Here is a 13,606-nt window from a genome sequence, read left to right as displayed (position 1 = left end):
TAGTCCTTTATTCTGTATTTAATACCACGTGTAAACTTAAGACACGTGTCAATACTTTATTGGACGCAAAATTTCGAGGTGTTACAATTTCTCATCGCAATCTTCAACTTTGACATTATCAAAGTTTGTGACATCGTCACTTATTGGAACAGCATTGATTGGTTCTGGACACACATATGGTGCAGAAGTCACAAAACCTTTCAACTTATTTTCTAACTCAGCAATTTTATTCCGATCACTTTCAGCTTCTTTTTCAAGCTGAATGATTTTAGCAAGATGAGAATTTATTGCAATTTGTTTTTCAAGATTATTTTTACCAAAAATATCTTTCTCATCTTCTAAAATCTTTATTTGATTTTGAAAATCTTTTTCTTTTTCTTTTAAAAATTTGTTTTCCAATGTCAAACTCTCCACATCCTTCAAGAGTTTGACATTGTCTGATTCAAATTTATCACATTTTGAGCACTTCTCGGTCATCTTTACAGCTTCAGCTTTCTTATCAACCTTGATAGCTGAAATATCTTTAACCTGCTCCTCTACCTCTTGAACAATTTCCTTAGATTTGAATTTTGCTTCATCAGTTGCTGCTTTACTTTTCTTTCTTGAATCAGACTTCAATTTTCTAATCTTTTGGAACTCAAGTTCTTGAGCTTGAATCTTCTCGACGAACGAGCTCAAATTGAATCCAAAATATCAAAAGCTATTCTTCCAATCCAACAAATACGTTCCCCACACATCATTTGGTAAAGCATTTGCCAACTTATTAACCCACGTCTCATCCATTTTGTTAATGTTCAAATTTTTCATCTCTATATGCAGCTTGCAATACCTCTCGATCAATTCGTTTGTAGACTCTCCCTTGATACTAGTAAAACTATCAAACTTCTTCTGTGCAGTATCTGCTGGATTCTGAACAAGCATTCCATATCCGAAAGATGAGTTATACGACTCAGAATCCATGTTTCAGTTTTGAAAGTTCACAAAGACAGATTTTCAAACGAACTGAGTTTACACACGATCTGGAATTCAACCAACTTGAACAATTCGTGCGAGTTGGTATACTTCAAACGACTTGGTTCAAAAATTGTTTTAGCTCAAAGTCCACAAAATTTCAATTATAACCCAATATCAAATCAAATCTTGACCTTGTATAGAACTGGCCCAAAAACAATAAGCCCAATATGTATTCACAATCTTTGACCCACTTGATTATTGAAACAAATGCTTAACAGCCCAATTTAGCTTTCAAAGATTGAACCCACACTCAGCCAACACAACAACTTTCAGCCCAATGCAAAAAACTTTTGGCCCAAAACTTTGTTTGGCTCTTTTGAAATCTGATTTGTATAAAGAGCTTAGCCCAAACACTTGATACCAATCCCAATATTAATCTGGCCCAATCAATTAATCTTGTATTGGTTCACACTTTAGCTGCAACTATCAGATCTGCGATTCCTTCGTAAATGAGTTCGATGTGTTACAAAATATCACAGTTTTTTTTATTTCTAATACTAAAATTGTCGCTTTTAATTCAGATCCAGTTGCTAGTTTTACTTTTTAAACTTTTGTTTCAGCTGCACTATCATAATTATATGTCCTAATACTTCTAATTCAATTCGACAAAGCTCAGTTCCTTTTCAACTCAAACAGAAAAACATCAAACAATAACTAACTTCTTAGTTCAGGCCCGGTTATAAGCATGTTCAGGGTGAGCCTGAGAACAGGGCCCAAACAATGAAAGGGCCCAAATTTTTTTATGTTTTCTTTATATATTAGCCCAAATTGTTTTACAGGCCCAAACTTTGTCAAAAACCCTATTGCTTGTTTTCTTTTGTCTTGAGTTTTGTTTGTAGCAACCGGACATCCGCAGGATTTCTGATCTGCTGATCAAATTCTCAAACGCCGCAGCCCGCAGGAATTCTGTTCAAATCCTCAGTCATCAAAGTCAAACGCTGAACCTGTGGCCACCGGACATCCGCAATCAGATTCGCGATTCAGATTTCAGGAGAGGCCGAGAGGTATTTCATATTTGTTATTTTGTTTGTTGTCTTTTGAGTTTTGTTTGTTGATTGATGTTACATTCGCTTTTGTTTGTCGAAAAGCATTCATAATAATGAATGATTGAAATATTGAATTATTTGTCTGTTTACTAAATAGTGTTATGAATAAGAATAATGAATGATTGAAATCTTGAATGATTGAATGATTTCTAATTTAGTAATTAGTAGTTTACTATTGTTTAACTTTATTTAGATAAATGTGATTGAATGAGTTGATCGAGAGCTTTGCTTCAAAAAACGCTAGGAGAACCACACTGTTTGCTTAGCAAGTAAGTTCGATACTTTGATAATTTTTGCTATACTATTTTTGTTAATTTGTTTTATCAATTTCATAACAATTATCGTAGTATTATGAATTTTTGGTTATATAATTGAATAATTGATGAGTTTATGTTATATGAAGATTTGCGAATAGGGCCCAAATTTTTTATCTCGAACAGGGCCCAAATTTTTTTTGGGATTTTCGGAGACGGCCCTGTCTTAGTTATTGCAGCAATGACACAACACTATTCCTTCAATTACCAATCCGCAGATGTATATCACAAATTCGTTTCAGTTTCAAACAAACCCAATCCAGTTGCAACTCTAATCCATAACGCAACAAACTTTTCGATTTTCACAGGTTTTTTATGTAAAAAAATTGTAAACTGTCCGAGAATTTTAAGTATTGACTGTTTTTCCCTTCTAATCAGTTTAACACAAACTTATGCTTCTATCAGTGACAACTACAACACTTTAACGATCTAAACTCGATTCAGATCTAAACTCGAAACAGTTTTTATTTAACAACCTGAATGATCTGCAACGCTGATGTAACCGGAATATAACCAAACTAGTCTGAACTTCAAACGAAATTTACTGAAACATGTATGAACACATCAGAATCATACCATTAATCAAACAATTTAGTCCGAAATGATCTAAAATCAACGAAACTGTTCAAACTTGATCCGAAACAATCCGGAATTCGCCGAAATCACACCTAAAGAGTATGATTTTTTACCAAATCACTTCGAAACTCGATCGAAAATCAATCAAAAACAGTTTGTATAACTTCGAGAGAATCCGGAATAAACTGTAGTTACAACCAAAACAACTGGATCATTTTGATATCAACAAACAACACACTGATATGAATCAAAATTCACCAAAAATAGTCCGAAAACAATCGAAACTCGATTCGATTTCACTGAAACTAATGTAAATTGTTTCAATATCAGAATTCACAGCCAAAATTCAGATCTAAAACTTCTGTGTCTCAACAAATACAACTCAAACTCAGATTCGATATAAACATATCAGATCCAAGCTTCTTCCTGACAAAAAATCGCAACACATCTACTTCTTTTTTAGTTTGAAAACAGAATCGGATTCAATGAACATCAATATGATAGATGACCTGTGATGATTTATGATGTATTACAATGTGTATTATCTAACTCTTTTGAAATGTAAACTTTTATGATCAATATACTGATTTTTCAGTCCAGTTTGTTCGTGAAAACAAACTGAAATCAAAGTAATATGTCCAATATTAACAAATAACGATCCGTAACACATCAAAACAAATCGAAACTTGACAAAATCAATCCGTAACTGAATCAGATCAGTCTAAAATCCACCTATGAATTACCGAACAGAACCGAATCAATTCAAAATACTCTAACGACACACCGAAAACTATCGAAACTCGTCCGATTCGAATCGATTTGGTCCGAAACTCGTTCGATTCAAGCAACGATTACACGCAGAGCATCTGTAGCTCTGATACCACTTGTGAGTACAGGATCGGATCGTAAACGATCACTAGATCTGCGGTGGATTCGATTTAACGTGCGGAATCCGTTAAATCGAACCGTAATCGTGCGCGAAGACGTAGTTAAACAACGTTTATTACGTAACAACGACAACCGGACAGAGTTTCGACTCAATCTATACAACGAACACTCGAGATCTAATTAACGTGACGTAAATGGAGTGTTCTTGACGAAGATCTGATGAACATGAACTTGAAGGAATGGACTGTGTGAAGTTCTGATGTGTGTTCCTTCTGATTTCTGTCTTCTGATTCCGCTCCAAAATGAATTAGGATGATATTTATAACTTGACTGATTTCGCTTGAAGGACACTCTCCAAGTTTGAAGCGAAATCAGTCCCATACCTGCATGTTGTTACGTAAAATCCATATGATATTTGCATTTCTTGTTTGATGATGTCATATGAATGATGTCATCATTAAGAATGATGACATCATTCTTGTTCAGATCCGCTCCCTTCGTATCGTGTCATACCGTATACTGACCTGACATTTCCTAATGACACCTAGTGAAACCTAGTGAAACCTCTGTCCTTACAGACTCAAGACACTAGACTTTACATGTACAGTTAGATTTCTATCTATGGGCACACACTTAGTGCACCAACAGACTGCATGACATGGCTGGATGAGATGGATACTGTGGTTGATATAAGCGGGTGCGCTGAGAAGGATGTGGTAAAGTTTGTGTCTCAATCATTCAAGGGTGAGGCCTTAGCCTGGTGGAGATCGTTGATTCAGGCAACTGGAAAGAATCCACTGTACGGTATGTCATGGGAACAATTTGTTGCCCTCATCCGAGAGAACTACTGCCCTTAGCATGAGGTGGAAAAGATTGAATCGGATTTTCTGCCGTTAGTGATGAAGAATCTGGATTGCCAAGCGTACCTTACGAGCTTTAATACAATGTCAAGGTTGGTTCCTTATCTGGTGACCCCGGAACCCAAAAGAATAGCTCGTTTCATAGGGGGCTTAGCTCCGGAGATCAAGGCAAGTGTAAAAGCCTCTCGGCCAGCTACATTCAGGTCAGTAGCTGATATATCCTTATCCCTCACACTGGACGCGGTCAGGCAGAGATCGCTGAGGAACAAGGATGCCGAGAAAAGGAAGCATGATGATGATGACAACTCGCGTTGATCAAATAAGAAGCACCGAGGAAACAATGACCACAGGAAGGGATCTGGTTCAAGGAAAGATGGGCATCAGTCTGGGGATAAGCCCAAATGTAAGACTTGTCAGAAATATCACTTTGGGAAGTGCAGACTTGACTCGAGATCCCAATCTCAGACAAGACCTTGTGGGATTTGCAAATCCACGGAACATAAAACCCTAGAGTGCAAGAAGCTGAAAGACGCAACATGCTACAGTTGCAATGAAAAGGGGCACATCAAGACAAATTGCCCAAAGTATGCAAAGAAAGCTAATGAAGGAAAGAAGATCAATGCTAGGGTCTTCAGAATGGATGCAAAGGAAGCTGTGCAGGACGACAATGTGATCACATGTACCTTCCTTATAAATGATGTTTATGCGAGAGTGCTATTTGATTCAGGAGCTGATAAATCTTTCGTAGACAATAAGTTTTGCAAATTGCTGAATTTACCTGTTAAAACCTTAAGTGTGAAGTATGAGGTGGAACTAGCTGATGGCACCTTAGAAACCGCCTCAACCATATTAGAAGGATGTATTATATCCATTAAGAACCATTCTTTTCCGTTGTCCCTACTTCCTTTGAAGTTAGCCGGTTTCGGCATAGTTTTAGGCATGGACTGGTTGTTGATGTGCGTAAGTGTAATATATTTTTGGTATATATTTTAAGCCCTTTTTAAACTTTTTAGCCAAGTTTTAAATTTATAAAACACGATATTTACTAACACTAAACACACATATGGGCAAGTGCACCCATCGTGGACATAGTATAGTGTTGGTAAGATACGAGGTCGTCCAAGGACACAAGAGCTTTTAGTACCGGTTTATCCTCAACGTCTAATCAAATCAAAATGTTAGAAAAAGATTTTTAAACTAAGAAAATAAAACTAAATGCTGAAAAATAAAATAAAAGTAAAAACAGATAGACAAGATGAATCACTTGGATCCGACTCGTGTATTAGTATAACCTTTGATTATTTTCGCACTTTTGCACTTGTTTAAGAGATTATCTTAGTTATTGTAGTAGGCTCCTCTTTTGAAGGCGACGTTACCCTCAACCCAGTAGTTTGAGTCAGCAAGGATACAATCCTAAAGGGTCGGATTATTGAAAGATAATGAATTAAGTTATTAATGCAAATTATGGTAGGCCCCTCTTTTGGAGGTGACGCTACCCTCGACTAAGTAGTCTGAGTCAGCAGGGATATAGTCCTAAATAGTCAGGTTATAGTATTAATGGTAGTTTACTTATGAGGGGGTCAAAGAGTTTGGATCCCCGCCATCCAATACCTTTGGGTATTGAAGGAGATCCTACTAAATTTGACCCAGGTCTTGCACCTTGCAGGACCTCTAAATGTTGAACAAGGGCAAGACCTTTACCAAACCGTTCCCTTAACCCCCGACCAGGTAGCCAACATACGACCATATAGACCGTGGAGATATGAATGGTGAAAATCTTTTATTTTATATAGACAGTAAAATAATGCCAAGCCACCATGGACAAACGATAAGGAAAAGTCACCTTCAACATAAGAAACTAGTTATTAAAGTCATTAATACAAAACCAAATAAAAAGTGCAAAAGATTAAAAATAAAAAGTATTATACTAAACACTTGTCTTCACCAAGTGATGTAAGAGACTTAGGCAAACATGGCCTTGATTGTCAAGAACTCTTACGATCAATCTTGGATCCCGAGACGACTCACACACTCTATGATGGACAATGGATGATGGTGTTGTGATGGTGGTGGATGGTGGATGAGGTGTGAGAGAGGTGGTGTGCCAAGGGATGAGTTGCAATGAAGCCAACCACTCCTATTTATAGGCTGAACAGAGGCCTGGGCACGGCCCCGTGTCCGCTGGGCACGGCCCCGTGTCCGCTGGGCACGGCCCCGTGCCTGTCTGACACTATCTCTCCTCATTAATTGTAATTCGCAATTACAATTAATGCGCCCGCAGTACTTTGGGCACGCCCTCGTGTTCACTGGGCACGGCCCCGTGGTGAGCAATAGAAGCTTCTACAGGTTTGTCTTTTCTGCTGCTTCTTGGGCACGGCCCCGTGCTCGCTGAGCACGGGGCGTGTTCAGTCTTCTGCCTTCTCTGTTTTGCTTGGGAGGATGCTGTTGAGGGGTCAGGCAATCCACTTTTGTTCCTTTTCTTGTATTTATGCTAGATTTAGCTGTCTTTTTGCTTCTTTTGTTAGTTTGAGCTCATTTAATCCTGAAAATACAAAAGGAAGACAAAAACACACTTTTTCCAACATTAGTACTTAAAAAGGGTTAGTTTTATGCCTCATTTGATGTAATTTATATGTTGCATTTTACACACATCAAATATTCCCACACTTGAACTTTTGCTTGTCCTCCAGCAAAACTCTTTAATATGTGGCTTACACTCCCAAATGGAATGGGTAGAAGAGAAGGTTTTGGCTTGCCATAGAGTGTCGGGAATCCAAGATCTTTATTGGGTTTTATTTTTATTTATTTACAATCCTATTCGTCATGATTTATTAAAAACTTTTCATAAAATAAATTATTTATTAAGGCATATCATACCTTTCTAAAATTCCATTTATATACAAGTTCACATACCTCACGAGAGAAATCACTCACACTCGGCCGAAGGTGTATTTTTAGTGAATCACTCGAGAGCGGCATGGAACTTATTCCTACCATAAGCTTGCCAAGCAATCAATCCTCCTCCTTTTTAACTTTATACCTTTGTAAATATCAAGAGGACTTTTTGGGGTGAAGGGTTAGGCTTGGGCTAAATGTGGGTAGTTGGGTTAGTGGTTAGTAGAAAATGGCAAAAGTCGTAAAAAGCGTCGGTTTTCGTAAAACATTTTGTTTTTGTGACTTTTTTTTTATTTTTAATGAAGTATTTCTTCAAACAAGCTTTTGTTTGAGGAGCTTTGTTTATTTCTAACTTCATTGTAATTTTTTTTAGTCACACGAAAACCGAGCTTGTAACTAAAATAAAGGTAAAAATAAAAAGGGTTTTTGATGGGTAAAAAGGGTTTTGGGTTAAGAAACGAAAAGGTTTAGGCTCAAAGGGGCTAACTAGGGGGAATTTTTTTGGGATAGGTGAAAAGAAAAATAAAAAATAATGGTTTTGAAAGAAAAAGGGTTAGTCCTAATGCCTCCATCATTTACTTACTTGGGTTTAAGTTGGTAAGGACCGGGAATGAATTGTCGTGGCAAGTTCTAGAGTCGTAAGAACCAAGCGGCTATTCACACAAGAAACGAAAAATGAGCATTTAGCGTAAAGATATATATTTGTATGCTCAATAAAGGCTCAAAACTCACTTTTGTGGGAATGGGTTTTTATGTGATCAAGTATATATAATCGAATTTTAACTAAGCTTGTCATGCCGTTTCATAATTTTCTTATGTTGGTTCTTTTTATCACGACGCTATCGGTTGTAAACTTGTAAAAATATAACCTTGTTAGTCTTAGAATTCCCAACTTAAACTTTAGACAAGTAAAAAAAAATGAAATTTTTTGAAAAAATTTGGGGTGATTAGCGGTTCCAATAGAGTTTTGTGTAAGGCTTGTTATTAGGACTTGCAAAATTCAAGGTTTTAGCATCCCCCCCCCACACTTAAATTACACATTGTCCTCAATGTGTCCCAAAAATAAATTTTTAGGTTGATTGAATGTGTAACATGGTGTTAAAAGCAAAAATTTATGTTACTGGCAGTCTGGACACGGCCCCGTGGGGACCGGGCACGGCCCCGTGTTCAGGTGCCAGTAACAATAATTAAAGAAAAGAAACAGAAGCCTGGACACGGGGGCGTGTTCGGTGAACACGGCCCGTGTCCAGTTACCTGAACTGGGCATTTGTCTGCAGGGTGTTCAGCACGGGGCCGTGTTGGCGGGGCACGGCCCGTGCTGAGCTTACTGTAATAGAGAAATTGTTGTCGGATGGCCTTGTTTTTGTGCATGGGGCCATGTTTCTCGTTTCCCTTGTCATCCTTTACCACCATGAGTGTGTTTTATTTATTATGACCCATTCAAACCTTAAAACCTTCATTCCATTAAAACCATAGAGAGATACATAGTCCTATAATAATATTAAGCTAGATAAGAAAACACAAGAAGCATTAAACCATGGAGTTCTAGCCTACAAGTTATTTTAATTAGCAAAATTTCCAAGAAGCTAGTAGTCTTGGTTGGATGTGGCTTTATAGAACTCCTTCTTCCGGGTGTGGTTTCCTCACATGTCGGCGAGCCATTCCTCCACCTCCCTTGGGAGGAGAAAAGAGGGCTCGTTAGCGTTAGTTTGAGGAGTTGCGACTTCCACCGGGATCTCTTGTTGATGCTCCACGGGAGGTTCCGCCGGAATGTCGTCCCACCCGGTATGGTTGTTAACTTCAAGCGCTAGGTTCCAATCCTCTTGGGGAAGGACCGGTTCCATTGGGGGTGTTACAAGAATATTTAACCTCTGGTGCAAGAGGTTAATTTCTTGGAAGCTACTCTCAAGTCCCACCGTAAGATCATTGATACGGTCGATTAGGACCTCCTCTACTGACGTCATTTCGTCGAGAGCCTCCCTTAATGCTATGACATAGTGTACAAGTGTAGCTTCAATGGAGGGCCTTCTCCCTCTTCGACTTTTTGATGAATGCACGGAAGATGTCTCGATGTTTTCACTCGACATTCTACGAAAATAAACTGAAGATAGTTTATTTACTGAAACAGTAATCTGGACACGGCCCCGTGTTCATCTTTCTGCAGAGTTTTGAAACAAGGAATCTTGAAGTTTTAAGTTATTTTCTGAACTTGTGAGGTCTTTTGCATATTAGTAACTCAAAAAAATGTTATACAACTTTATTTTTAACAAGATTCCTTGAACAAAACTCAATAATCCTCACTACAAAGCTTGAAATTTCAAACTTTAATGGAGGTTCTTGGAGAAAGATGAAGAAGAAGGAAATGGTTAAAAGAGGAAATGACAAGATGGTTTGTTGGAACCTTCTTTTAGAACATACCTAGGATAGTTGAGAGAAGATTCCTTCAAATCTCTGTCCCAAGATGGTCCAAATGTGCAGAATTCTTGGCTGCATTTATAGAAAACGACAGCATCCTGGACACGGCCCCGTGTCCAATGGGCACGGCCCCGTGTGCAGATAGAATTCTGACACAGTTTGTCCGTATTCTGACGTAAAGGTCAGAAGGGAATCTTTTGGTGGGCACGGGGGCGTCTTGGCTGGAAACGGCCCCGTGTCGAGAAGCTGATTATGAAGTTTGTCTAATTTTTTTAAGGAACTTAATTGTATCGGGTGGTTCCTTACTGGTTGGAACAACCCCAAAGTGCCTAAGATACCTTAATTGTCCTAGACTAAGGCGAGAACGCAAGAGGTTGTCGGTGAGGGTAATTCCTATTTTTATTCTAGGTGGACAAGTCCAACCCTTTCCCGGGCTCTCGTTAAAGAAGGTATATGCCGAATCGCTCAGGTCTATGTATGCACCGAACGAAGTCGATGGAGAGTCCTTCACGGCACAATCAGCACAGGGACGACTATCGTCCAAGTCTTCGCTAGAACTGAAGGTATTTTTGGGAGCAACGAGGTTGTTGGAATGCGACCCCAACATTTCTTCATGGTCGTCGTCTTGGGATGGATTAATGAAATCCTTCCTCAGCTCTTTTAACCAATTTAAAATTAGATTTTCTAGTTGAAATAACTCGTCAATGAGCATTTCTCCTAGAATATCTGGCTGGGCGCATTCGAGGGAGAGATAGTGATTATTTTTACTTTCGCCCCTCTTAAGGTTATAGGGAGACGGTGGGTCTATATAGTGGGGCTTATAATTTAGAAAGTAACATTCTAATTCTTTATGGTTGCCTTCACATAATTGACACCATGTACCATAAGAGTGCCGAAAGTAAAAAGAATTACCATCACTCATGTTTGTGTCAGAAATTACCAACTGCCGGGATCTAACGGTTCTGTTTTCAGTAACTGAATCTTGGGCACGGGGGCTGTTGAGTGAGCACGGCCTCGTGTTCAGCTTACTGTCTGACTTAAAACAAGATTGCCAGTTCCAATGATTGAGCACGGGGGCGTGTTCAGCAGGCACGGCCCGTGCTGAGCTCTGCAGAAGCTGAAAAACTAAGAAAATCCTAAAAAATTAAAAAGAAAAAAAAATGATTAGGCCGTTGATTCCTAACTTTCTTAAAATCCTTGTGTCCCCGGCAACGGCGCCAAAAACTTGATGTGCGTAAGTGTATTATATTTTTGGTATATATTTTAAGCCCTTTTACACTTTTTAGCCAAGTTTTAAATTTATAAAACACGATATTTACTAACACTAAACACACATATGGGCAAGTGCACCCATCGTGGACGTAGTATAGTGTTGGTAAGTGTTATGGGTGAAATTCTGAGCCCATATCCTGACTTTGTATCTTGATTTTTTATTAGTTGTATATGATCAGGATACCGGATCAGGATACAGGATCAGGATACCGAATCAGGATACCAGGCCAGGATATTGGTAACATCCTGGGGCAGTATCCTGACTATTACTAATGATTTGCTTGTAAACGTTGGTTACAAGGGACTAACGTTCATGAGGACCAAGTTATCCTAAAGACCCGCTCAAATTAGTCAGGATAAGGACGTTGACGGGGAAAACGAGTAGAAGCAGCCACCAACGTTCAGAATGGAATATTCCGAAGTATCCCAGAATAATAGGATAGTTTGTTAGTTTCTTTTACTATAAAAGGGATTGATCGGATCATAGGTAGACACAACTTTTTCCACACTCTTTCACTCGCACACTCTACTCTCTAGCTTCTAGCAATCACTAAACACAAACACTTGTAATCAAATTTCATTGTAACACCTAGTTGATCCGCATCATATCCTGCACTCTATCCTGAAGTTGAAAGTAATAAGAAGAACAAGGCAGCTGCGATTGTCAGCTCCCGAGGTTTTATGCCGGAGATCTAGATTGATCAAGGGCTTTCCTCGTACATCTCGTGTCAACCCCTTTACTTTTTGCTCATTGTTTGATCGTAGATACAGCTCAATATCCTGAGCCGTATCCTGAATACTGTTTTTCTAAACAACTTAACCAACATATTTTCAACACACTTTTTAGCACACTACCTCACTTAACTAATTTGATCACTTAATTACTTAGGTAATTTTTGACCAAAACAATTTGGCGCCCACCGTGGGGCAAGTGGTGCTATTCTTGCTAAAAACCTTGCTAAAATCGTTACTTGGTTTTCTTTTTTCGAAACTTTTTGCACAACTATTTTCAATGGTCTCAAAATCAAACATGAGCTCTTCAACCATGCCTACTACAACCTCTGCAACAACTGGTTTGGTGCTTCCTCCTCCTCCACAAGTTCAAGCTCCTTAAAGAGAAATGAAAGCCAAATATTCCGAGACACTCCTCCCGCTCAGAATGTCAACATATCCGGAAATTCAGGGAGAACCCATATCCTTGCTTCTAATAACGAAATTCTGTCTTTGTTTGGTAGTATACAGGAACAAATGAAGAGGCAGCAATAAACTAACCAGACGATCATGAAGGATATACAACTCTTGAAGTCAAACTCCAGGAAACCTGTGGAGGATACAACTACTCCTATATAGCCCAAGATGCTGATCTTTAGTTCATCAACATTTACCAAGGATAATCAAGGCAACATGATACTGAGTCAGTCCCGGAGCAATATGCTGGAGATACCATCATCCGCCAGGATATCGACCATGAGGGATCCAGGATATGGTCCAGGATATGGCAAAAGCCAACAGGCTGGTAACATGTCTGCCAATATCAGTATCCCTGCTACTAATAATTCTGATTCTTTGCAGGATATAGGTGTAACACCAGTATTGACCAGGGAACTTCAAAAATTGAAGGATATGATATCAAGTGTTCCTGGAGTAGTGCAGCCTATACCGAAAGTATCCCAGGATAGTCACAGGATATCCCGATTTGCTCATCCAATTTGTGATGCTGAAATTCCAAAAAGATTCCAGACTCCCAGCATAAAGTTGTATGATGGACGACAGATCCTGAGGAGCATATTGCCCAGTATAGGGAAAGGATGGAACCAAATCCAATCCTACCAGAACTTAAGGAAGCATGCTTATGCAAAGGCTTCGGTTCAACTTTAACAGGATCGGCTTTAAAATGGCTTTTAAATGTTCCACCTTATTCAATTACATCATTTTCTCATTTAGTTAATTTGTTTATCAGACAATTTTCTTGTAGCATGAGCTTTGAGAAACTAACAAGTGATCTTTACAGGATAACACAGGGACCTCAAGAATCCCTGTGGGACTATGTTAACAAATTTAGTAGAGAATCCCTGGATATCCCGAACCTTGATGTTGCCACGGCAGTACAAGCGTTCAAAATAGGGGTTACAGAAGGATTCTCAATTTTATCAAGATCTTGTGATGAATCCTTGCAGGAACTTGGACGAAGCTCGGAACAGGGCCTTAAGATACATAAGGCTCGAGGATGACAAGAAAATGCAGGAGAGGATGAATGCATCCTCAACATATGAATCAACTAACAGGAAGTCAGAATCCTCGTATAAACCATATCGCTCTAAGCCAT

The sequence above is a fragment of the Helianthus annuus genome, chromosome 5, assembly GCF_002127325.2.
Source record: "Helianthus annuus cultivar XRQ/B chromosome 5, HanXRQr2.0-SUNRISE, whole genome shotgun sequence".
Taxonomy (NCBI): domain Eukaryota; kingdom Viridiplantae; phylum Streptophyta; class Magnoliopsida; order Asterales; family Asteraceae; genus Helianthus; species Helianthus annuus.
The sequence above is the reverse complement of the archived record's forward strand: the minus strand, read 5'-3'. Positions refer to the sequence as shown.